The sequence below is a fragment of the Polypterus senegalus genome, chromosome 5 (assembly GCF_016835505.1).
Source record: "Polypterus senegalus isolate Bchr_013 chromosome 5, ASM1683550v1, whole genome shotgun sequence".
Lineage (NCBI taxonomy): Eukaryota > Metazoa > Chordata > Cladistia > Polypteriformes > Polypteridae > Polypterus > Polypterus senegalus.
Window position 1 is genome coordinate 616,092 of NC_053158.1, and position 27,033 is coordinate 643,124.

At 40.1% G+C, this 27,033-nt stretch overlaps 1 long non-coding RNA gene across 4 annotated transcripts; it reads right to left on the bottom strand.

Annotated features, from left to right (window-relative positions):
- Positions 1–455: 455 nt before the first annotated feature.
- Positions 456–26,559, bottom strand: LOC120530092. 4 transcript variants are annotated; one of them, XR_005633904.1, is made up of 4 exons: positions 26,147–26,559; positions 1,764–1,856; positions 1,117–1,205; positions 456–1,006 (listed from the first exon to the last, which is right to left on the bottom strand). It is a non-coding gene; the product is annotated as an uncharacterized LOC120530092 (long non-coding RNA). The 4 variants fall into 4 exon arrangements; XR_005633905.1 differs by lacking the exon at positions 26,147–26,559 and adding an exon at positions 24,083–25,363; XR_005633903.1 differs by lacking the exon at positions 26,147–26,559 and adding an exon at positions 21,217–21,489.
- Positions 26,560–27,033: the final 474 nt, after the last annotated feature.

Below are 27,033 nucleotides of genomic sequence, written 5' to 3' on the forward strand. Positions count from 1 at the left end.
GCGACCTCAATATAGAAAAAAAAAGTTTAAATTTCAACACAAAAATAACAGAAACTACGAGTATTAAAGTAATACCGCTCAAATGCAATATAGCCAAATTAATGAGTTTGTATAAAATATCAAATTGATCTACATATTGAATTGCCTTAAGAAGTGGTCAACTTAAAAGGCGGGTAAGCCTAGTCTAACAGATAGATAGATAGATAGATAGATAGATAGATAGATAGATAGATATGAAAGGCACTATATAATGATAGATAGACAGATAGATGTGAAAGGCACTATATAATGATAGATAGATAGAAAGGCACTATATTATATTATAGATAGATAGATAGATAGATGTGAAAGGCACTATATAATAGATAGATAGATAGATAGATACTATATTATATTATAGATAGATAGATAGATAGATAGATAGATAGAGTAGTTGGCAAAATTAGATAGATAGATAGATAGATAGAGTGAAAGGCACTATATAATAGATAGATAGATACTTTATTAATCCCAAGGGGAAATTCACAAATGTACCAAAATACCAAGTGCTTCCAAAGATCCTGAGGTACAGACACACAACACTCTGATCTAAGAATATTCTTGGACAACAGAGCAGCATTCTCTGAACACAGTCTTACAAAGCCATAATCAACACAAATTTAAAACAAAACCTGAAAATGTTGACCATTGAAACAGCTGATTATGGATTAAATAATAACACGGGTTAAAAAGATTTGGCAGTGGTTTGAAAGAAAAGTCTTCTTAGAAAATGCTGTGCTCGAGATTCATTACTTTTCCACTTGTTTTTAGTGCATCTCGTTCAAAGAAACATTTGAGATCCTTGAGAAGCTCAGATTGAGAGCACAGCACAGCACCTTGGGACGTCAATACCATCCAGGATTTCGTCTCCCTCGATCACAACGGTTCCAGTGTTCAGATCCTGGTCTTTGATGATGGTGATGTTCAATACTTGGCTGTCAAGGTTTGCTTCAAACTCTTCCATAATCTGACAGAACAAATGCAAAAGTATATTAAGAGGTTTAGTAAAGCAGAATTGTGTTATTACTGCTGACGGTATTTAACCATCCCAACACACAGCCACACACATCTACTTACATGAGCAGTGAGCAGCATTGCCATCACACAGTAGCTATGGAGACAAATGTAACTCGCTTTTGTTGTTTGTTGGGGTCCAAAGTGCCAATCTGAAGGATTACAAGAGCAGTAAAGCTTACTAGAATCTTCATAGTGGTAAAGTCGGCCAGGTATTAATCCACCAACAAGAAGAGACGTCGTTTGGCAGCCCAATCAGAATCCTGACTATGTGTGGACTGAGCATTAAGTCAATACATTCAGATTTTTTTTTTCTCAGTTACAAAGAAGGTCAGATCGATTGCCAGGATTTAGCAAAATGCTGTTGTGGTTATTTTTATTATTTAATGAAGTCTTCTTGCATCTATTGTGTTAAGTTTTCCGCTAGCATTATAATGTGTCATTCCTTAGGAAAGTGAGAATGTTTCAACTATTTGTGCCACAGTAGAACTTCCTTTCAACTTTCAATCCTTTGGTTGAGGTCTACAGAGAACAATTTCCTTTTTAAAATCTCATCTCTTACTTTAGGCTCATCACAGCAAAAGGTATGAAAACAACAAACTTTTTTTTCTTTTTAATAGCCACAGGTTTTCAGTAACCATTACAGTCGTCTACAGCAGGTTCGTTCCCGGTGTATTCAAGTGTAGATTCCACTCTGATAAATGACTTACATTAAACTCCTTGAAGAGGTCCTGCTCCTTTTCTCCAAGGCAGACAACCAGGTAACGAATGGCCACCTCTCGCCGTACTTCAATTGCATTGTTCTAATTGAGTAAAAAGAATAAAATTAAATTCCAATATGACTAATCCAAAAGGGTGACAAGTCAGCAAGCTGAATTTCAAAGACAGACAAGTCTGATTAGTGTTCATACCTCTAGACGCCGATTCTTAATGTGCTGTGAACATTGCCCCGGGTACAGACAGGCAGACACACTCATGTCACCCAGCACACCCAGTTTATTTTTCATTACTTTTCACAAAAGTCAATGCTCACGAGCCCCAATACCCCTCAGTCCAGGCCAACACAATGCTTCTTCTCTTTCTTCTTCCACCCGACTCTTGTCCACCTCTTTAAATAAGCACCCAGGTGTGCCCAGGTGTGTTCCCGGCAATCTCCCACAGACACGCCCCAGTGTGGCGGAAGTGCCCCAGCACTCGGGTGTCCCTGTGCCTCTTCCCCAGCACTTCCTGGTGTGGCGGAAGTGCTGAGGTCCAGGGTCTTCCAGGTATTGGGGTCCCCCGGCAGTAACCCCGGATCCCTACAGGGTCGAGCTTCCCAGCTCTTTACCCGCGGTCGCCCCCTCGCCCTCCTCCTGTCTTCTGGGGCATCCCGGCTGGGTACCACAGTGCCTTATCCTTAATCCTGAAGTTGCTCCCCTCGATGAGACTACTTCCATTCATTTGGAGGTGCAAGCATCAAGTCTGGCCATAAATGTAGATTCAAGACTTGCAGCGGTTATTCTTTTTTTTGTGAATTCTTCATTTATCTGAATTTTACACAAACAAGTTGTCACATAATTAAAGTTAGCAGGCAGTGAGCTAAACCACATCTTGCTAGTTCTAGAGCAGGGGCGTCGAACCCCAGACCTGGTGGGCCGCAGTGGCTGCAGGTTTTCATTCTCGCCCTTTTCCTAATCACTGACCAGTTGTCACTGCTAGTTACCTTTTTTCCCTTCACTTTAATGGCCTTATTTTCCAAGATTCAGTGCTCTGAATTGATTTGTTTCTTCATTAAATGGCAGCCAAACAGAGATGTGATGTGATGATTTCACTCCAGCCAATCTGTTAATGAGAAGCCAATTCTTGCTGTTAACGAAACTCGTTATTTGATTCCGTGGCTCATCGCTGCTCTCATTGTGCCACGGCCGAGGTTTTCAAAACTGTTGATTTTTCTAAGAATGTTGTGAAAATGTTTTGGTGACCTGAGACCTCAGCCTTACTGGGGGCACCTTCACCTGTCCTTATGTTCAGATATTGTCTGATGGGCACCGGTGAGCTGGTCGGGTGGCGACTTCTTTTGTGTCTCATTATTGGTGGGCTGCTAATTAAGAAAAAAGAGACGACTAAGAGGATTGAGTCACATCAATTAAAATGAAGGCAAAAGAAGTTAATTAGCAGCAAAAACTGGCCGCTAATTAAGAAGAGGGTTAGAATGAAAACCTGCCGCCACTGCGGCCATCCAGGTCTGGGGTTTGACGCCCTGGCTCTAGAACAGGGGGCTCTCAACGTCGCTCCTGGGGACCCCCTGTGGCTGCAGGTTTTTGTTCCCACCAGCTTCTGTTTTTAATTGAACTCCTGGGCTAATTAAGTGAACTGATATTTGTCAAGTTCTGTGTTTGGGGAACAAAATATTTTAAAAACTGAAAAAAAAAAATATTGAAATGTACCAAGCAGTTATATAGGATGTAATAATGTATTTTGTTCTTTCTTTTTAACAGTATTTTCCTCTTGATTTTATTCTACTTTTCTAGGTCTTCTAATTGTTTAATTGATCCCTCATTTACTAATCAGTGGCTCTGACTCTAAAGTAGTTGCAGCCTTTGGATTATTCTGTGCTGTGTGCCAGCGCGTCTGCTCTGCTCGTTTTAAATTGTCATTAATAAGATACAACGAAGGGGGAAGAACTGCACAGAGAATGAAATCAAGAAAAGAAAGATAAGCATTTCAATTTATAGCAAAAGCAGAAATATTTCTAAATGTCTTATAAATGCAAAAGTGAGCTCAGTGCTATCAGGTGTTGGCACCGATTGGGAATCTGCTTGGAACAAAAAGCTGCAGCCACAGGGGGTCCCAGGACCGAGTTTGGGAAACGCTGGTATACACCAGGGGTCCTCAATCCCAGTCCTGGAGGGCCGCAGTGGCTGCAGGTTTTTGTTCTGACCTGGTTGCTTAATTAGAAAGCAATTCTTGCCAATAAAGCACTAACACGCTATGAAATTAAATGAACTCTGCTATGTCAGGTCATCCCCATATCCTAGATTTTCTTTCCCTTTCTATCATGCAAATGATTTGAAGGCTAAAATGGACGAGTAATTCTCAGTCCTTCACTTTTTTCTCTTCATTTCATGGCCTTGTTAGTTGCTTTAACTCTGCCATGTCAGGTCATTCTCATATCCGAGATTTTCATCCCCTTTCTAATGATATCATCCAGATGAACTGAAGGCTAAAATGGACGAGTAATTCTCAGCACTTCCCTTTCTCTCTTCAGTTTCCTTCCAAGTATTTCATTAAACCCAATAGTGCAGATAAATACACACAGGCGTAAATGTAAAGAAGCTAAATGGAGAAATGCTGCTCTCTCTTGTCATTTGCATGGTATTGATAATAAGGAGCAATTCAAATAAAAGCAATAAAATTAAATTAAAATTAAAATGAAGCAATAAGGGCTCAAAATCACTAAAGTGAAGCACAAGTGTTACTTTAGGTGTAAGTGCACCGATTAAGGAATCTGGGCTTGGCACAAAAGCTGCAGCCACAGGGGTCCCCAGGAGCGAGTTTGAGGAACGCTGGTATAGACCATAGCATCCAAAGTGTTTAGCAAAAATATTGTAGTATCAACACCTAAAGTCACGTGTTGCTTTGTCAACCTCCTGTTTTTATTTTCCTACTTAAATCAGGTGACGTGCAGTAAAGTGATTTCTCAGTCCTCTGAAGCTGGCTAATGCAGTGGGACTGCAAAATGTGGAACCTCCAAAACATTACCGGCGGCACCCTAATTAATCACAGCGCTCGACCTCTGCCTCGTCTTCACTTTGGTCGTTTCTGTTCCTTTAAAAGTCTCAGGTCACGTTTATCAAGAAATCATTCAAATCAGGAAACGATTAAATGTGAGGGAAATGTCTCCTTCACCTGCCTGTCCTACAACAACCAGACAATCTTCACAGAGAGAGACTTGTTTGTGTGAACACCCTGGTCCAGCGTCTCTCAACCCTTAAGTATTTGCCACCCGAGTTTTCATAACAGTTTTATTTGTGCCCCCCTAACAGTTTTTTAAAATGTAGATGGATGTTTTATTATGCCTACTTACCTTTTATCGACGTTTATCTAACTCTAGATTTATTGTTCTAGTATCAGAATGTCATTGAAGATCATTTTTTTTGGTTTCAACAGATGTTTGTTCATATTTTTGATTCTTGTTTTCTTTTTTTCACATCTTCGTGCCCCCCTTTTTGTTTAGGGGGTCCACCCGACAGATTGAGAACCACTGCCTTGACGAACATCTAAAAAAAAACATGAGACTGTTACCTGTGTTTCCAAAAACTGCAATTTCAGAACTAACCTTGATGGGCCATTTCCCTCTCACAGAAGTCGTCACTCGCGGCACGACTTCAAAGAATGGAAGTTCTGCTAATACAGAGGATTACAGGGACTCTGTTGATCAAGATGGTGAACATTCTGATAAGGGTGAGTGTCCAGCCATCCATCATCCAGCCTGCTATATCCTAACTACAGGGTCACGGGGGTCTGCTGGAGCCAACACAGGGTGCCAGCCCACCACAGATAATGGAGATTTTCAAGCTGATAATGTGAAAGAATTGCCAAACCCGATTGAAAGAAATTGGGCTTTGTTGTTGCTAAAACTACAACTACAACAACATTTATTTCTAGAACACATTTTCATACACGCAGTGGCTCAAAGTGCTTTACATAATGAAGAAAAGAAAAATAAAAGACAAAATAAGAAATTAAAATAAGTCAACATTAATGAACATAGTATAGAGTAAGGTCTGATGGCCAGGGGGGACAGAAAAAAACTCCAGACGGCTGGAGAAAAAAATAAAATCTGCAGGGGGTCCAGACCACGAGACCACCCCAACTCTCTCTTCTGTTTCTTTTTCTGCGCCACCTCCACCGACTCAAAGCTTCATGAGGCTCCAACAATGATGGATGGATTAAAAGGCAGAAGTCCACGTGACCATCATCATCATCAAGTCCTTCCGTGAGACCCCTAAATCCAAAGAGGACTGTTTCATTGATGTGAGGTAGAATGGCCAGAGGGGACTGGTCAGGTGGTCTCGTGGTCTGGACCCCTGCAGATTTTTTTTTCTCCAGCCGTCTGGAGTTTTTGTTTTTCTGTCCCCTGACCATTGGACCTTACTCTTATTCGATGTTATTAATGTTGATTTATTTTAATTTCTTATTTTGTCTTTTATTTTTCTTTTCTTCATTATGTAAAGCACTTTGAGTTACTGTGTGTATGAAAATGTGCGACAGAAATAAATGTTGTTGGACAAAAATTCTTAATGACCTCTCAGACAGCCTTGGACTCACAATCCCTCCTAACTCGCTAACAGCTGTGTCTGGGGGTCTTCCAGAGGGGCTTAAAGTGGAGAAAGACAAACAAACTGGGATTGCATTCACTACACTGTTGGCACGCAGACTTATTCTGATAAACTGGAAGAACCCAAACTCTCCTCTCTTAAGTCAGTGGGAAACTGATGTGTTATATTATTTAAAATTGGAAAAAATCAAATACTCAGTTAGAGGATCTGTGCAGACTTTTTCAAAACATGGCAGGATCTCATCAGTAATATTTTAAAATAAGTTTATAAAGCACAGAGAATTTATTAATTTAGGTATGTTTACAAGCCTTACATTTTACACGCTCTGGCTTGTTCTCTCTCTCAGGGGTGGAGATCGATCTGTTCTTATCATAATTCTTCTTTTGTAAAAACTTGATTACTATGCATGGATTGTAATAAAATTAATAAAAAATAAAAATGTTGTTATTGTTGAGACCCCCCAGTCCCCTCTGGCCAGTCTACCTCACATAAATGAAACAGTCGTCTCTGTAGTTAGGGTTCGCACTTTGAACGTATCCAGCAGACGTGCTGATGAGGTTGTTGAAGAATTCCATTTAATTTCTCAGTCAGCATCAGGTCGTATCATTAAAGACATTGTCTGAGCGGCACAAAGCGGCACAATTGTAAGATTGATGAGTCAATTACAGGGGTCCTGGAGGGCCGCAGTGACTGCAGGTTTTTGCTCCAACTCAGTTGCTAAATAAGAAGCACTTATTGCCAATTAACACTTTCGGTGTCTCACTCATTAAGATTTTGAACCCTTGTTGCATATTTTAGTTTTAAACAACAGTTTTTAATTTGCTCCTAATTAGCAATAACATGCAAATGACAAAAGAGACCAGCATGTCTCCATTTAGCGCGTTACCATTTCCACCTCTGTGTGTATTTATCATGCACTTTTGGGCTTATTGAAATACTTGGAAGGAAACTGAAGAGAGAAAGGGAAGTGCTGAGAATTACTCGTCCATTTTAGCCTTCAGTTCATCTGGATGATATCATTAGAAAGGGGATGAAAATCTCGGATATGAGAATGACCTGACATGGCAGAGTTAAAGCAACTAACAAGGCCATGAAATGAAATGATTGGCAAGAATGGCTGTCTGATTAAGCAACCAGGTTAGAACAAAAACCTGCAGCCACTGCGGCCCTCCAGGACTGGGATTGAGGACCCCTGGCCTATTATGTCAGACATAGTGACAGAGATTTGTGACACCAACCCCTCCATCTTCTGCCTGCGTATTTTAAGGCACACTTTACTGTGGTGGAGCCGATTGAATATCTGCTTAGTAGGGAAGAAGGCGACAGCTTCCAGTAGGTTCCCATTCGGAAGACATTACTTCATCTTCTGAGTAGGAAATGATTTAAATCTTGTGTAAGGGAGACCTTCAAAGTACTCATGAAACACCGTTCTGATGGCATGTATTATAAAACAAAGGAGTTCTTTTCTGGTGAGAATCTCTTATTCTCTCTGTTGATGACTTTGAGATATGCAATCCTCTCGGCCAGGGGTGTCAAACTCGGTCCTGGGGACCCCCGGTGGCCTAATCGGTGACAACACCTCATAGCACTCGTCTCATTTAATTAGCTGGCATTCTATTTTTTTTTTCTTTTATTCTACATTCAGAAGTCCAGCCGCATGATTTTTACATTTAGAAATATTTCTGCTTTTGCTATTTGATTTAAATGCTTAACTCTCTTGTGTTGATTTCATTCTACTTTGCCCTTTCTCCCCTTCGTTGTATCTTATTAATGAGAATTAAAAATGAGTAGAGCAGACACGCTGGCAAACAACACAAAATAAATAATCAAAGGCTGCAAGTACTTTAGCATCCAATGATTAGTAAATTAAATAATCAGAACACCAAGAACGTAGAATGAAAATCAAGAAAATATTGTTAAAAAGAACAACAATACGTCATTCCTATATAACTGCTTGGTACCTCCACCCATCCATTTTCCAACCCGCTGAATCCGAACTCAGGGTCACGGGGGTCTGCTGGAGCCAATCCCAGCCAACACAGGGCACAAGGCAGGAACCAATCCCGGGCAGGGTGCCAACCCACCGCAGGGCACACACAAACACACCAAGCACACACTAGAGCCATTACATTTTAATATATATATATATATTTTTAGCAAACTTAGTTTTCTAATTTCTGTATTGTTCCCTAAACACAGAACTTGGGAAATAACACATCACTTAATTAGCCCAGGAGTTCAATTAAAAACTCAATCTGCAGCCACAGGACTGAGTCTGGGAAACGCTGGTCTGGACAAACAGAAAGAGCTCTCGGCCAGGGGGGTCAAACTCCGGGCCTGGTGGGCCGCAGTGGCTGCAGCTTTGCATTCGGACCCTTTTCCTAATCAGTTGTCACTCCTAATTGACTCCTTTTCCCTTCATTTTAATAGCCCCGTTTTTAAGGATTCAGCCCTCTATTACTGATTCGTTTCTTCAAGAAATGGCAGTCAAACAGAAATGAGACGTGATGAGCAGCTAAACTGGGATTTCAAACTCCAACCAATCTATTAATGAGAAGCCGATTCTTGCTGTTAATTAATTAATTTAATTTTGTGGCCTGTCGCCGCTCTCATTCTGCCACAGCAGACATTTCCAAAACTGTTGGATTTTTCTGTTCGTCAAAATGTTTTGGCGACCTGAGAGATCAACTTTACCGAGACCTTCAACTTTCTTTATTTTCAGATATTGTGCGATGGGCACAGGTGAGCTGGTCGTGTGGCGGCTCGTTTTGTGTCTCATTATTGCTTGGCTGCTAATTAAAAAAGAGACAACTAAGGGGGCCTGAGACAAGTTAATTAAAACGAAAGCAAAAGAAGTTAATTAGCAGCAAAAACTGGTCACTAATGAAGACGATGGTTAGAATGAAAACCTGCCGCCATTGCAGCCCTCCAGGCCTGGACTTCGACACGCCTGCTCTATGCAATTCAGCCTTTAAACAGGGGTGTCAGACTCGGTCCTGGGGACCCCCGGTGGCCTAATCAGTGACAACACCTCATAGCACTCAGCTCATTTAATTAGCTGGGATTTTGTTTTTTTTTTATTCAACATTCAGAAAAGCACAGCCGCGTGATTCTTACATTTATAAGACATTTAGAAATATTTCTACTTTTGCTGTAGATTTAAATGCTTATCTCTCTTTTGTTGATTTCATTCTCTGTGCAGTTCTTCCCCCTTCATTGTATCTTAATAATGACAACTTAAAACGAGCAGATCAGACGCGCTGGCACACAACACAGAATAATCCAAAGGCTGCAACTACTTTAGAGTCAGAGCCACTGATTAGTAAATAAAGGATCAATTAAACAGTTAGAAGACCTAGAAAAGTAGAATAAAATCAAGAGGAAAATACTGTTAAAAAGAAAGAACAAAATACATTATTACATCCTATATAACTGCTTGGTACATTTATATATATATATACATATATATATATATATATATATATATAGTATATATATATACATATCCATCCATCCATTTTCTAACCCACTGAATCTGAACACAGGGTCACGGGGGTCTTCTGGAGCCAATCCCAGCCAACAGAGTGCACAAGGCAGGAACCAATCCTGGGCAGGGTGCCAACCCACTGCAGATATATATATATATATATATATATATAATATATATATATATGAAACTTAGTTTTCTAATTAATATTTTCTTCCCTAAACACAGAACTTGGGAAATATCAGTTCACTTAATCAGCCCAGGAGTTCAATTAAAAACTCAATCTGGTGGGAACAAAAACCTGCAGCCACAGGGGGTCCCCAGGAGCGACGTTGCGAACCCCCTGACAAACTTGATGGGTCTCAATTTATAATATCGCACTGATTCCTTCCCCCCTGCAGATTTTATAAGCAAAGGAATTGCACTTTACAATGCAGTTGAGACAAAGCACACACATATGATGATGGCGGTGAGTTTTACATGCATCCTGGTTAAAATGGCTACTTTGAATTGTTGCAAAAAAGGCACAAAAATTCAAATAACAAACAGCAATTTAAAAAAAAAATGGCTGTACATCTTCGGAGTATACACTAAACTTAACAACTGGAAAATAAGTAAAGTCAAAGAAAGATTATTACAATTAATGAAGTATCTTCTCAATATGCCATCAGGCTTACATGCAGTAAGGGAATATTTCGTCTAAAATCCTTAAACGCACGTGAGAAATCATTAGCGGCACAAACAGAAAAAAGTAATGTTGAGAAAACGAGGGTGAAATGGACGGCACTAAAGATCTTTCCGCCGGTTATGCAAAATAAGTAAATGATATCTTAGAGCAGCGGTTCTCAAACTGTGAGGGGCAAAGCTGGGGGGCGTCGAATAAATGAACAAGACATCAAAATTAATTTTTTACATTTTTATTTCAAATTTAAATTTGCAAGCATATAATCACAACGAATGCATTATAAGTCAAATTAAAATCAAACATTTATCTAATGGCTAATATGTGACTGCTTTGAAGTACTCAGCCTGTCCAGGTCTGGTTTGATATTCGAGATATCGAGACACTCGGAGCTCCTTTTCTATTTCAAGTTTGTTTCTATGACGAGCGGCGCCGCTGCTGCTGCTGTTATAGTCGCGTATTTTCAATCCAGAAAGTTCGGCACGTATCGGTCGGTATCTGTCGTGAACATTCGGGTCCCAGTAGATCGATCAGGTGATAATGCGGCGCGACGTACTGCACCACATTGGCGGCGTAGTCAATACTGGAAAATTGAGTTCAATAATTGACTGCCTTTTGGGTTATTTTCATGATACAACTAACAGCGGTATAATATTTGTAGGACGAAAATACGTTCATCTGCACAGATTGACTTCATCGGCGTCCTCGCGAGATTACGAGATTTTTAAAGATTATTTTTACATAAAAAAATAATTAAATACGAATAAATAATTTATTATTTGTTTTTGGGATTAGAATTAGTACCAAAAACCACACAAGGCATTTTAAACAGTTATTAAAGCACTTAAAAAAATAAATTGCAAATATTTCATCGACGTTAGCTAAACACATGCAGCAAGTCTTATGGAAGTAAAAATGATAGGATACCGCGACACCGCACGAGTGTCATACCTTTGTTAGTTGTATCGTGGGTTATTCACATCTGTCTTATTATGCAGGGGGCGCAGAATTATTCAGGTAGAAAAGGGGCACGAAATACGAAAGTTTGAGAACCGCTGTCTTAGAGCAATGTAAATAATGATTAGCTTGAAATGGCTCCTCTATCTCTTAGCTTTTACCTGCTCATCTGCATATTGTTAGTTAGACATCCATCACGTTAGCCTGCCTGACTCCATAGCTTAACCTCTACAGACGTAAAGTAACGTTACTAGTCCTGTCAGCATTGCGCAAATAATAATGGAGGATTACTGAAGGAGGAATTAAGTACTACTGTATTCACCTTTGACAGTAATTCAGATATCTGCTCTGTGTTGTTTCACTAGCACTATGGCGTTACGGTTTGTCACAGCATGTTAAGAGGGAGGAGTTTCGTGCCCAGTCATGAAACAGAGAAATGAAGTAGCCATAACGTTATATTAGGTTAGACGAACTTGAATTTTGCTTTTCAGTAAATGAAAAAAGGAATTTGAGTTTAGATTACAAGTCTAAGCTAAAGTATGTACTAATATAATTCTTTCACGTCAACTCACTAAATAATGTTTACAAATTAAAATATTGAATAATGTTTAATTGAACTTGAATTTTTAACCTAATATAATGCATTAGATTAAGTGGTGGTTAGAGGTCCCTTGAATTGCTTTTTAGAGTGTATATGATGCAATGCACGGAATATATAGGAAAATAGCTGAATTTTAAATGTTAAATAGATAGAAATTCTGCATGGTGTCCGACATAAACTGTGATGTAGAAATCTTGACATGTACTTGGCATGGATCCGTGTCACTCGGATTTAACGTGCGAGATTTATCCGAATCGGTGTTACGCCCCGCAGTGAAGCAGTGTGGCCGTATGACAAAGAAATGGGAATAATGACAGATTGAACTTTATAATCTTAAGGGGACATGTTAATATTTTGTGGTATGTCTACAGTAATCACACAAACAACACAACGTTATGTTAAACTGGTGTCACGAATCGTGTGCGTGAGCGCCAGGGCCGCATTAAGGTGGGCGCCATTGATGCTGCAGCGTTAGGCCCATTCATTCCTGAAATAGGCTCAGATGAAAACAGACCAGAATTTTCCGGAAGCTGAGCAGTTTTCCTTTGCTAAATTAACCTCAAAATAATTCTTAGAATGAAATTTGGAGTCCGACTTTCGGACACCTATAGACACAGCGTTACTTATTATACAGTTGCTATTGTTCTTTGCGCTGTGACGTAACTATAACGTCGTTGTGTTTATTGTTAGCCGAAGATTTCAAGTTAATGCTATCAATTTTACTTTAAACAGTTTTACCTGCGTTTTTTGCAATATCGTGCCACTTTATTATTGTTCGGTAAGTGTCATGTAGTAAATGTTTTACCATGAAAGTTAGTTGTACAGTAAAAATCGATGGCTATTTAAATGATTATCGGTGAAGGTAAAACTAAAAGGCGGCCCGCGGGCCCGGCATGGATGTTTAGAATTTTTAAAATCCTCGACTGGATTCTGGTCTATTATGAAATTGAAATCGTGGGCAAATTTTTACCCTCAAGAGCCTGAACTGAGTCATTTTGACCCAATGTCCCTGCAAATTCATTTTTCTTACTCTGTTTCGTGAGAGAATTGCGAAACTTTGTGTATTTTATTGTTAGATGTTCTGCATTATGTGCACTTTTCAGACAATTGCTATTGAATGTTGATGTTACATAGTTTGATGTTCGTCTCGAGTTCTTACGATACTACGTCCTTATTATTAATCATGTTCAGTAAAGGCTGGCTGGTTGTGTTGCAAGCAATTGGCTCCTTGGTCGGTCTGAGTGCGCATGTACGGTGAGCGTCGAATGCACCAATGCCGAGAGAAAATAGGCCTTTTTTTTGCACTGCAGCATCAGGCCCAATTTCGTCTTAATCCGGCCATGGTGAGCGCGCATTGTAAATGACATTATGGCGATCAGTCAGACTATAAGGTTGCAGTCCTCCCCGCGTCGAAAAGCTGCAAAAAAAGTGATGTCACAGAAAAGGACGAAATGAAAGAAGAAGAAAAAAACTGAAGATGAGAAAAGAAGCAAGATAAAGGTAAGTGACACGACGAATGTCAGCATTTCACCGTAAACACTTGCTAAAGGGCGCCATTCAGCTCAGTCAAAAACAAAAGGTATGTTTATATATGCGGGGCCATTCAAAGAGCAGATTTCAAACATTTATTTCAAACAAACTGTAAGCCAGATACACATTCTGCACATCACCGGATAGAGAAAGTTTGAGGTCGCGTGCACTCAACATGGGCACCATGTGTGGGGTGACAAACATCAGAACGGTAGAACATCTCTTGTCCCACACAAGTCAACTGGTCCCCAGTTACTGAATCCCCAGTTTCCTCAATTCGATGTCGCAGATCTGGAAGATTAGCAGGCATAGGTGGACCAAACACTCTTTCTTTAATGTACCCCATAGATAAAAATCGCAGGCGGTGTAAGGTCTGGAGACCTGGGAGGCCATTGACGATGCGCAAGATCCTGCTGTCCACCTCTGGAATGGTGGTGTTCACCATGCTACTATGCTACTACACTATAAACGAGAAACAGCCGGTGGCATTCACTGGTGATACTTTTAGGTGAGCTTTTCAACTTTCCAGTGATTTCGGAATGTGTTTCTGTCTTAGTTTGTTTCAAATCATTTTTGAAATCTGTATTATGTTACAAAAGATACGTCGGTTTTGAACGGCATGTCAACTAACCGGGGCAGCGGCCCTGCCACTACTCGGGGTGTAACGATACGCGACAAGACACTCGCTCGGTTTGGGTCACATTGTGATCGAGTGAATAGAAACATGCTGTAGCATTTATGAAGTATTCCAGCTTCAGACTAATCCATTCAGAGAGATACTATTCCGCGTACAATGAAGATCTATTTGATTTTTAATACAGTAAAGTGTGAGACAAGTGGAATCGCACGTCACTGAAAAAATAGCAACAGCAACAACGCGCTTAATGTGCTGCTGCTGCGGTGCGGAAAGCCATGGGAGTAAATCTGAAAAGGCACTAAACCGTCAGAAAAATCATCGTGTGTGAAATGTTCATCAATTAATACATTCAAATATAAACGTATATGAATTATAAGTGTTTCTTAACATATGCTGTATGCTGTAGTAAAGATGTCAGTTTTGGTAAGTTCAAGTCCTTTGAGTATCTCGCCGTTGTTATTCATGGAGATTCTCAAGTTCTAATACTATCCGTGTATAGACCTCCTAAATATAACGCGTCGTTTTTTGAGGAATTCTCTGACTTAATGTCAATTTTAATTACTAATTATGACACACTCCTAATAGTTGGCGACTTTAATTTTCATATAGATAATCAGTGTGATCTAAAAGTAAAAGAATTTATGAACCTCCTGGATTCTTTTGATTTGAGACAACTCATAAATCAGCCTACACATAAAGCAGGTCATACATTAGACTTAGTGATTACTAAAGGACTGAAAGTTGATATAAAACAGATCATTGATATTGGTCTATCAGACCATTTTCTTCTACTTTTAATATAGAAATAATGATAAAAACACTCATGAGAAGCATATTGTTAAAAACGCTTCTTTGATTCGCAGCAGCTTTAAAACTTACAAACATTTTAAGCAATCAGTCCGTTTATAGTGCCAGCTATAATAGCGAGGACAATGTAAATAGTAAGGTGGAAAGATTTAATTCTAAAGTGAGAGCTGCTGTTGACATAGTTGCACCTGAAAAGACAGTGAAAAAATCTTCTAGCATTGGTATACCATGGAAGACCCAAAGAGTGTCTGATTTAAAGAGAACATGCCGTAGAGCTGAGCGTCAATGGAGGAAGACTAAACTTACTATCCACCATGAAATATTAAAAGTCAAAATAACAGAATACAATAACACTGTCCGTCTTGAGAGACGCTGCTATTTCTCTAATATTATAAATAACAATGCTAGTAATCCTAGAGTCTTATTTTCAACAATTGATCGCCTACTAAACCCAGGTAGCTCAAAGGAATGCCTCCTAAGTGCTTCCAGTGAAACCTGTGAGGCTGTCGCTGTATTTTCAATCAAAAATTAATGATATTAGAAATAACATAGTATATCTCCCCAACACTAAGGATCCCCTAAACCCCAACATCCTGTTATAAACAAATTAAACTCTTTCACTAGGATAGATTTACCTGATTTACAAAAATAATATCTCAATTAAAACCCTCCACCTGCGTCCTTGACCCGATACCAACAAGGTTTTTCAAAGAAGTATCAGGCGTGCTAATTGATAATGTTCTTGACATAGTAAATTCGTCACTAGATACTGGGGTCTTCCCAGACTGTCTTAAGACTGCTGTAGTTAAACCCCTACTTAAGAAACATAATCTTGACCCTCAGCTCTTGAAAATTTTAGACCCATCTCTAACCTGCCCTTCTTAAGTAAAGTTCTAGAGAAGGCAGTCATTATGCAGTTAAATGACCACCTAAATAAACATGCTATTCTTGATAAATTTCAGTCAGGTTTTAGAACAAATCACAGCACAGAAACTGCACTCGTTAAAGTAGTAAATGACTTGCGGGTAAATGCAGACAGAGGCCATTTATCTGTTCTCATCCTCTTAGATCTGAGTGCTGCATTTGACACCATTGATCACAACATTCTTAGAAATCGCCTTAGTCAATGGGTGGGCCTCTCTGGCAGTGTCTTAAATTGGTTTGAATCCTACCTGACAGGGAGAAAATATTTTGTTAGTTGTGGGAATTACAACTCAAGACACATGATATCCAATATGGTGTTCCACAAGGCTCTATCCTGGGTCCGCTGTTATTCTCAATCTACATGCTTCCGTTAGGTCAGATTATCTCAGGGCACAACGTGAGCTACCACAGCTATGCTGATGACACACAGCTGTACTTATCAATAGCACCTGATGACCCGATTCTATTGATTCACTAACACAATGTCTGACTAGTATCTCAGAATGGATGAATAGTAATTTTCTCAAGTTAAATAAAGAGAAAACTGAAATTTTAGTGATCAGCAATAATGGATACAATGAGGCTATTAGAAATAAACTGGATACATTAGGATTAAAAGTCAAGACGGAGGTAAAAAGCTTAGGGGTGATTGTTGACTGTAATCTGAATTTTAAATCACATATTAATCAGATCATTAGGACAGCATTTTTCACTTAAGAAACATAAGTAAAGTTAGACCTCTTTATCACTGAAAGATGCTGAGAAATTAGTTCACGCGTTTGTTTTCAGTCGACTAGATTACTGTAACGCACTCCTCTCAGGACTACCCAAAAAAGATATAAATCACTTGCAACTAGTGCAGAATGCAGCTGCTAGAATCCTAACTAGGAAAAGAAAATCCGAACACATCACTCCAGTTTTGATGTCACTACACTGGTTACCTGTGTCATTCAGAATTGACTTTAAAATTCTGCTTATGGTTTATAAAGCCTTAAATAATCTTATATATCGGAATGTCTGACACCTTATATTCCAAATCGTAACCTCAGATCCTCAAATGAGTGTCTCCTTAGAATTCCAAGAACAAAACTTAAAAGAAGTGGTGAGGCGGCCTTCTGCTGTTATGCACCTAAAATCTGGAATAGCCTGCCAATAGGAATTCCCAGGCTGATACAGTAGAGCACTTTAAAACACTGCTGAAAACACATTACTTTAACATGGCCTTTTAATAACTTCATTTTAATCGTAATTTAACTTAATCCTGATACTCTGTATGTTCAATTCATCATAACAACTATTCATGGTGGCTCTAAAATCGGTACTGACCCCTACTCTCTTTCTGTTTCTTTTTCCGGTTTCTTTGTGGTGGTGGCCTGCGCCACCTCCACCTACTCAAAGCTTCATGATGCTCCAACAATGATGGACGGATTAAAAGGAAGAAGTCTACGTGACCATCATCATCATCAAGCCCTTCCGTGAGAACCCTAAATCCAAAGAGGACTGTTTCATTTATGTTAGGTAGAATGCCCAGAGGGGACTGGGGGTCTCATGGTCTGGAATCCCTACAGATTTTATTTTTCTCCAGCCGCCTGGAGTTTTTGTTTTTCTGTCCCCTGGCCATTGAACCTTACTCTTATTCGATGTTAATGTTGATTTATTTTTTATAATTATGTCTTTCATTTTTCTATTCTTTATATCAGTGTTTCCCAAACTCGGTCTTGGGGACCCCCTGTGGCTGCAGGTTTTCTTCCAACCAGATTGTGTTTTTAATTGAACTCCTGGGCTAATTAAGTAAACTGATATTTCCCAAGTTCTGTATTTTAAGGAATAATATAAAAATTAGAAAACTAAAGTTGCTAAAAAAAAAATATTAAAATGTACCAAGCAGTTATATAGGACTAATGTATTTTTTTCTTTCTTTTTAACAGTATTTTCCTCTTGATTTTATTCTACTTTTCTAGGTCTTCTAACTGTTTAATTGATCCTTTATTTACTAATTAGTGGCTCTGACTCTAAAGTAGTTGCAGCCTTTTGATTATTCTGTGCTGTTTGCCTGGGTGTCTGATCTGCCCGTTTTAAATTGTCATTAATAAGATACAACGAAGGGGGACTGCACAGAGAAAGGGCAAAATATAATGAAATCAACAAAAGAGAGTTAAGCATTATAGCAAAAGCAGAAATATTTCTAAATATCTTGTAAATGTAAAAATCATGCTGCTAAGCTTTTCTGAATGTCGAATAAAAGAAAAACAACATCCCAGCTAATTCAATGAGATCCGTGCTATCAGGTGTTGTCACTGTTTGAGAATCTGGTTGGAACAAAAACCTGCAGCCACAGGGGGTCCACCAGGGCCGAGTTCGGGAAACGCTGCTGTATGTTATGCTGCATCACCAACAATGAAGCTGGCCGTCAGAGCTCTTAGAGTGACGTCATAATGACGTTACCACCAGAGCTCCGAAGGTGAAAGTGTAATATCGAGGGGAATAATAAGAATGGCGGGGCGATGGGATGGGAAAGAAGTAAATGCCTTCAGTTTTACTTTCGAATTTCTGTACCCAGTTTTCATAATTATTCGGCTTTATATTGTATTCTTCAACAGTTATTGTAATGTTGTTACGGGTTCATCTTTTCATTTTATATCGTTATTTATTTAGTTTATTTGATGCCGTCTTTGTTTTGGGTTGCATTTTTTATTTTTAAAATAACTTATTTGATTTCATTTGAAGTTGAGTTGTTCTGCACTTTTACATGTTGAACATTTTTTTTTTTTTAATCAAAAGCAATTCAAGTGGTGAACACGTTTACAGTAAATGGACGGCTCATTTGGTTGCTGCTCAGCACGCCACACTCAGTTTACGGCTTACCACTGCGCCGCGTGTCTCTTTGAATGGGGACTGTCACCCCAGCCGTCGGGACCCCCAGAGTGTCCAACTTTTTGCTCCCCTCTGAGCCCCCTCTACGATCAGTAATACTGAAGAGCTGCTGCAGGTGGGCTGAGAGTTAAGATAAGACACAAAGGGGAGCCTGAGGACTGGCTTAGGAAACCTAAAGCGCACCTGAACACGAGACCACTTTAGTGAGTTTAATACCTTTTAAAATTAAAAACCACAGAAGGACGAAAACATGCCAGGCTGACGTTGGTAAAATGTAACAACAACTAATAAAAGTTCTCCTGGGTGTGTTAAATTTATAGTAGGTGTGCGAATAATCAGCACCGACAATAATAGTTTTCTTCTTAGGGCCACATTGGGCCAGCCCTGCATCGTGTGCTTGTTCAAGGTCCACTTCAGTCTCGGACAGGATCTTTGGGATGAGAAAAAACGAAATATTTAATGTATGGCAGGCTACCTAGCCTGGTCTGTGTGGTGGGATGCAGCGGGGGACCTTTTAAAAATCATTTAAGCATCCGGATCCATTGCAGTTTCACGAATCTCTTGCCATCTGTTTAAGGCTTTTTGCTGTGTGGAACCTGCATGCGCAGATCTAAATCAACACATAAAAGTTCTGTTTGGAACCTTCACATATGGATGGGAACCAAAAACGGCTCTGAAGAACCATCCCGACACCTTTATTTTTAAGTGTGCAACACCAGCAACCGCAGGAGTACCCCTAAGACTGAATTAAAAAACAATTCTTATTACAGCTTACAAAGATGTGCAAGGCGAAGCCTCGTCCACTTGTCACATGGTTTTTACTCTAAAAAGAGTTTCGCTGCTTGCAGATAAAATATTAGCAGGCGACATGTTTACAAATACACCAGCCGGTGGCAGTGCCACATTTGCATCATCGAGTAAACTGAGCGGTGACGAGCAGAACGCGGGGAAAAGCCCGTCGTGGGCGCGCACATCCGCGGGCACAGCACAAAGCACTGAAGGCAGCGCGCGTGCATGTTGAGCGGCTCACAAGCTAAAGGTCAAGGAGCTCGAGCACTTTTTTTTAAAGAGTGTTGACGTAAGACGTGAAGTAACCGGCAGCCCAGTGGTACGCACGCGCAGATGCACGCTGACACTTAACTACAACTCACAGCGCAGCAGTTTATAAGCCTCTGTTTAACCGATCTGAATTTGAGGTGAGAATGAAACTGGGTTGAATAATAATAAATAAATAAATAACCGAGATGAAAGTGTGCAGACCTGACGCAGATTCGTCACATGGACCACCGTCTATGGTTGGAGCGAGCGTGTCGATGGCGCAGACCACGAGACACATTGGGGCGCAACTCGTTTTAATTAACACGCACGCAGACATGACGTTTATTGATTGATTGATAATTTGTTTTGTTTTGTTTTCTTTCTCATCCGATCGGTGGTCGTTGCTGTAGTTCTTCAAAGCCCTCCATACAGTCCTTGTCCTTTTCTGATTAATTATTGAGATTGTGGCACAAACCCCACTGAGCCTCATCGAACCAAAGAGTCCTCGGTTTTCAGAAATCACGAATGCCTACGCCAGGACTGAATGTAGAGTTTAATAAATGAAGCTGGAAATGATGAGCGTTTGGATTAGAAGGTCTCACTGTTGTGTCCCCGGGGGGCCGAAGCTTTGAGTTTCAACAGGTTTATTCAGCCAGTCGTTGTTACCTTTAATTGATCTCATTGTTACATTAGCTGCCCGTTTTTTCTTTTATTTTGCATTTTGGAAAAGTGCACTGGAGTCAGATTTACACTTAAGAGACATTAAGACATTTTTGGATTTTTCTCTGCATCTTTAAATGTTTACTGTCTTTTAATTCAGTTTTTCTGTGGATTTTGCTTTGCTGATTGTATCTAAAAATCGACTATTAAAGCTGAGCAGTGCAGGTAGCAGCACAAATGGCTCTGAAAGGAGCAACAACTTCAGTCTTAATACATTTGTTATGTGCTTATTAGGGAAATTATTGTCAAAATACTCAGAATATGAAGAAAAATTTTAAACAGTAAAAATAACGAATTCTTAACTGTCTAACACATATACATTCATGCGCTTCATTTAGTAAAAACATAGCATAACCAGTTTGTAATTTAGATGGTTGTGAAAAACACAGAAAATGGGAAATAACGGCTTGCTTAATTAAGGCATTAGTCCAAATATGAGAAAAAAAAAACGCGAAAAACCCGCAGCCACATGCAGGGGGATACGTTGGTTTGAATAACCGTCAATGTGCCGATGGGTTTTTATAAGAAATGTCAACCCAATGTGCGCGAAAAGCCGGCGTCAGTTTCATTTCAAACAAGTCCCACCTTTTCAGATGATGTCCACAATTCCTCTCAGTCAACAGCCGACAACGCAAACGAACCCGGAGATCTCAGATGGAGCCGAACGTGGCATCAGAACGAAACTTGGGCAAGCCCCGCCCCTCACCGCAGAGGCTTTCGATCTGATTGGTCACACAGCGGGGGTTTGTTTGTTTCCATCTCTGACGTGCTGGGATTTCCCGGACGGGGCTTTTGCAGGATTTTCGATCGTGTAGCTAAAGTTGTTGCTTATTATTATTATTATTATTATTATTGTTAGTTATTATTATTGTTGCTGTTACTTTACAAATCCGCTTTCAGTACAGTTGCTGGAACTAATAAGGCAAAAAAATAAACCTGGGTACTGGACGTCTAAGTACGTTTATTATTATTATTATTATTATTATTATAAGCCTGTGACGCTGAAGATGATATTTATTTTCCTTTATACACGTTGCAATTAATTTTTATTTTCATGGTGTGCGCTATTAGCGCCTGCTCCCAACCCTTCATGTCTCCTACACATTTGCAACAGCCTCTGGAGAAGGCCACCCAGAGTCGCAGGTTCAAGTATTTAAATTTAAGCTAATTTCGTTGTACTAGTAACGTATAAGACATTAGCGACAACGTCCGAAGACACCTGCTGTTCATAAAACGTTCGTACATAAAACGTCAGAGTTGTGTGCCGCCTTTGCAGAAACGCTCTTGAGAGACGAACAAAGAAATAAACGAATAAATAAAAGAAATAAACATGTAAACACGGAAAAAAGTGAAAATCGCTTGCTGTGTACCTGTAAATGCACGTTTTTCATTTGTTTGTTTGTTTGTTTATTGCTGCACTGCATTGCCGCGGTCTGTTCTAATTCTCGAAATCAAGAAAGTCTCCCTTTTGTAAATCGCAATTGGATAAAAATGTCTGCTAAGCAAATAAATGTAAAATATGATTGAATTTTTACAAAATGTATTCGTGTAACTCCGTGCATATTCTGTGTCATTCTAAAATTAATAGCACTTTAAATACGTGAAGTTGTATTTATTTTAATAATAGAAGTTTGCAGTGTATTTAAAGCAAACGTAGTCTAATTATTGAAGTAAAATAGCCGTATTTCTTAAACGCCTTCATAATTAAAATGTATTATTATTATTATTGTGACTGCCAGTGACATGTCGGCTTTTTTACAGCTGACTCGTTCGTGTCCATGGCCAGCTTGGAGTCACGTCGCACAAGGGCACAAGTAAAGGGGTGTGTGATCTAATGGCGGTGCCTCCACTAAATAATTAGTCTGAATTGGATCAAGTCGAGAGCACATAAACTTTCTGGACTCCGATAAAAGAAATAAGCGCACGAAAGAACAGAAAATAAAGAAGAAGATTTAAAGTCGCCGAGACCATTTGTCTGTGCCGCAGCGTGTAGGACACTGGCAGCCACAATACGTGCGCATTTCACAGCATGGCACTCAATCCACCCACAGAGTTTTTCTCGAACACGATCGCCTCGTTGAAGCAGAAACCGACAACCTTTCCGAAAGATCTGGTTGAGCTATTTGGGAGTGCGCAGCAATCAGCTGAACGAACGGGTTTGATGGACTGAATGGTCTCCTCTCGTTTGTCATTTGCTTTATGTTCTTATGTACGCCCGTCACTATGTCAACTTGCAGCTGTTTAGGTGGTCTCCATTATTGTCCTTTATTTCATGGCAGACCACAATGATCTACCAAACGTTCGTCACGTGACCCTTCAAAATAAAGGTGCCATAGTTGAATGATGTTAGACTCCAAAAAAAAAGCTATCCTCATGAAAGTTCCTAAGTATTTTAATTTATTTATTTAGGTCTCAAAATAAACACAATTAGAAGATAACGGATTTGAAAAATACCAATGAGTTCCTGATTGTATAAAAGAGTCTTTATATGTTCTTGATCTGTAAGTGTCCTGCCTACTATACTTTAAAGATTTCTGATTTTTCCACAGGTTGGGAACCTTTCTGAAGCTCAAAGAAGCGACAGTTTATATAAAGAGACCCCTCCGAGAATAAAATTGGTCTTTGTGACGCAATACGGACCCACACAACCCAGCAAAGCGCCACTGAAGAGTCAGATATTCTGAAGAATGTTGGCAGACACCGAGGCTCCATGATGTGTTTGTGCGATGGCCTTCCCCTCTCTATTCCTAGTTTGTATTTGTAAAGATTATAAATTAGATTTATACCATTTATAGTATTTAAAGTATTTTTTCACAATCACCCTCTCAATGCACATTTACTACCGCACATTGCAAAAATGTAACAGTTTTATATGCTGAAGCTGACGGTGTTCTGAGGAGGTTTGGAGGCAGTGGTTTCAAAAAACTAAATATTTTTTGTTATGAAATCAAAATGGAAGATGAACTCAGAAAATGTCATAATTTGGGACTGGTCATTGAAATAAAAATGATTTATAACGCCATACACAGACAACTCTCTGATGGGGCCAAAGGTTTTTCTAAAATGTGATACATGGAGACAAAGTGCAATGTGTATCTGTTATTATTATTTTGTATTCTTTATTATTATATTTATTGTTATTATTTAAAAATGTATTATTTATTATGTTTTATTATGTTGTTATTATTCAAATACTACTACTACTAATAATACATTTAATTTATATAGCGCCTTTCCCATGCTCCGTAAACATAGATAGATAAATTATATAGTGCCTTTCACATCTATCAATCTATTTTTTTTTTCTATTACCAGTGAAACACGACTCCTAATATTGGTCCTAATACAAAATACAAATAAAACTCACGTTGAAAATGAAATAATTGAAACAAATAAAAATACAAATCTATTAAAAGTGCAACCATGAAGGAATACATGGCATGAACATTACCTGTGCTCTGATTATGTGGCTGTTCGTCATCTCTAAGACTACTCGCGGCACACCGGGTCCCGAGCCCTGATTTTGTTCGTAATCGAAAGCTACTGAGCCGACATGTACTGGAAATTCAAAATTCAAATCCGAAGGAGGTGGCGGCAGCCTACCCAGATGGCCTTGCGCTTTAAGCACAATGGATTTTTCTGCGCACATACAGGAGGTGCCAGGCAGGTTGCTGCTTTTTGAGTTTATTTTTGACGTTTCTGTTATTTAGCGCCCATCACAACTCTAGCGTAGCTGATATCACGTGTTAACAGACGTCATATACGCGCGAAGTGGTCGTTTTTATATTTATTATTTTTCTCTCAATGTCAGTTTTTCTTTTCTTTAATTTTTTCTTTCTTTTTTTCCTCAGTCCTCTGGCCTCGCATCCTCCTGTAGATTTCCAAATTCGTTTTTAACTTAATGTGTGTAATATAAGTGAGACCGTGACTAGCACCGTAAGCGCCGTGTGAAGGAGAGCAGAGGGGTTGTCAATGCATCTAAAATAAGTTCCGTTTGCATTAAAAGTGAAACGAATAAAAATCGAATCAGCAAATAAACAATAAGAATTCGCGTGTATCTTTTCAAAACTAAACTAGAAACGTGAAATGTAAACATGTCTGGAAGCTCCGTTTTCTTTTTATTAAAAAAGTCCATTCACACTTGCTCTTTATTAATTTCATCATTTCACATTTCAGCGCCTTCCTTTGCCCACCATGACGTTGGTAGAAGCCCACCGGCCTCCATGGCAGGCTGTAGAACCGTTAGTTTGTTTTTTTTTTTTTCATGCAGCCAGATGCGGTCAGATTCGTTTCAAAACTCGTCCCATAATAATTACCGACGTTTTTATTTGAACGGCTATTCTGTTTTATTTAAGGCCGAACGGTCACGTCCTCCGAGCCCTTCGGGTGATTTCCGCGTCTCTTTGACACCTGACGATTACTTGACGGCGTTTGTTTTATTTGTGCTGCGCATTTCGTTTGTCTGGATGGTGGAAGCTGCAGCCTTTCAGACGGTAAAATGCGTCATTAAATATTTTAGCAATACGATTGAAACTCGAGTGAAAGGAGGACAAGCCTTTTATAATAATCACACGTATCACGACAAAACGTGGAAAGTATCAACGAGCTCCGCTCCCCCGGAAGACGCGACTTCATCGGGGACTTTTATTTTTAATTTTTTTCCACTGGCGACCTTCGCACCCCCGACGTCGAAATCCCACAATCCACCGGCGCCGCGGGCGGGCGGGCAGGCGCGTCCACGAAGGCGTTGAGGATTTGAGTGCCGGCGACTTCCTGGACACCAGTTAGCGGTTTAAACCGAAATGGAAGAAAAGAGCAAAAGTGAAAGACGATTTGTGGTCATTAGAAAGAATTGCGTCCCCAGATGCCACGTGTTTTCCTAATACGCATTTAGGGAACTCTGCCGATTGGTGTATTTTATCTGCTCTCGTGCCGAATTCATTCTTCTTTCCTTCGAATTATTCGCCGTTGTGTTTATGTTGAGGAGAACATTCAATAAGGGAGACGTTTAGAAGAATTTGCGTGTTAGCAGTTAAATGGAAACAAGAACGGGAATTCTTAGCTTTAAGGTGTAACGGGCTGAGGACGTTCAGCAGGTAAGGGGCCGCCTGCAGTACACGGGGGGCTTCGGCTCATCCATTCGGTGTGGCCGTTCAAGCCCATCACGTAAAATGGAACTTCATTATCGTGAAGGCTTCGAGAACGTGTCTTGATGGGAGGCTCTTTTCGATTAGATTCCTTTTATTTTAAAATAAAGGAAGTCGTTATATATAATACTTAGCTGTATTTAAATACAGAAATAGCAGGCTTCCTAAAACTCGATGGTGGCTTGCATCCGTTTACCGTTGACAAGCTCGATTGTGACATAAAATGACTGTAGCGTCCTAAATGGCCACTGAGTTTATAATCATAAAATGATAATAACCCTCGTGACGATAATAACAGCAAGGCCTGCCGAAGCATTAAAAAAATAAACTCAAACAGAAAACAGGAGCCAATCCGCATTTACACTCACTCAGTCCGTGATGCAGACCGTTAATAGACACCGGCACCTCTCTGAACACCGACAAATGCGCGCCCACCACGGGCGTCCCCTTCACGTCACCCTCCCCCTCCCCGTGATGGCTCTGAGAGCGCAGGCTCGACCCCCGGTGGCCCCGCCGCCTCCTCCTCCTCCTCCTCCGAAACGACAAACGGCGCTGAAACAACAAGCAGTGCCCGACCAGCTCTCCATGTCACCACCGCTGTCATCACGGGCTGGACACTTCACGGAAGGCTCCTCTGACGGTGACATCTGCGCTGTCGGACTGTCCCTTACAAGTGAAGCGAGTGGCCGCATATGGCGGACGGGGTCGCGCTTTACTTTTCTATTCGTGTATTTATTGTTGGTAAATCGGCGGGCAGCGGATAAGAAGCGAGTAACAAATGGCGGCAACGTGGGGATTTCGATGAGCTTGTAAATGCGGCCAGTTAGCCGCGGGGAGTGTGAACACCGCGACTCTAACGACATGCAACCATCCATCCATTATCCAACCCGCTATATCCGAACTGCAGGGTCACGGGGGTCTGCTGGAGCCAATCCCAGACAACTCAGGGCGCAAGGCAGGAAACAAACCGCGGGCAGGGCGCCAGTCCACCGCAGTAACGACATACGGACGGCTACAAATGATTCACTTTCTCTGTTTTCGGTCCACTTTACGTCTTCCATTCAGTGACAGTTTTATATCAGATTTTGTCATTTTCATTTCGATATCTTTCAACATTAACGAACATGTGGCTAATTGTCTATTGCTTGATAAATAACCGTCTCGTTTTTAAAACGAATCTTTGGGCTTTCAAAATGTGGACAAAAAAGTGTAGTAGGCAGGATAATAACAGATAAGGAGAACTCCAAGTTAGCCG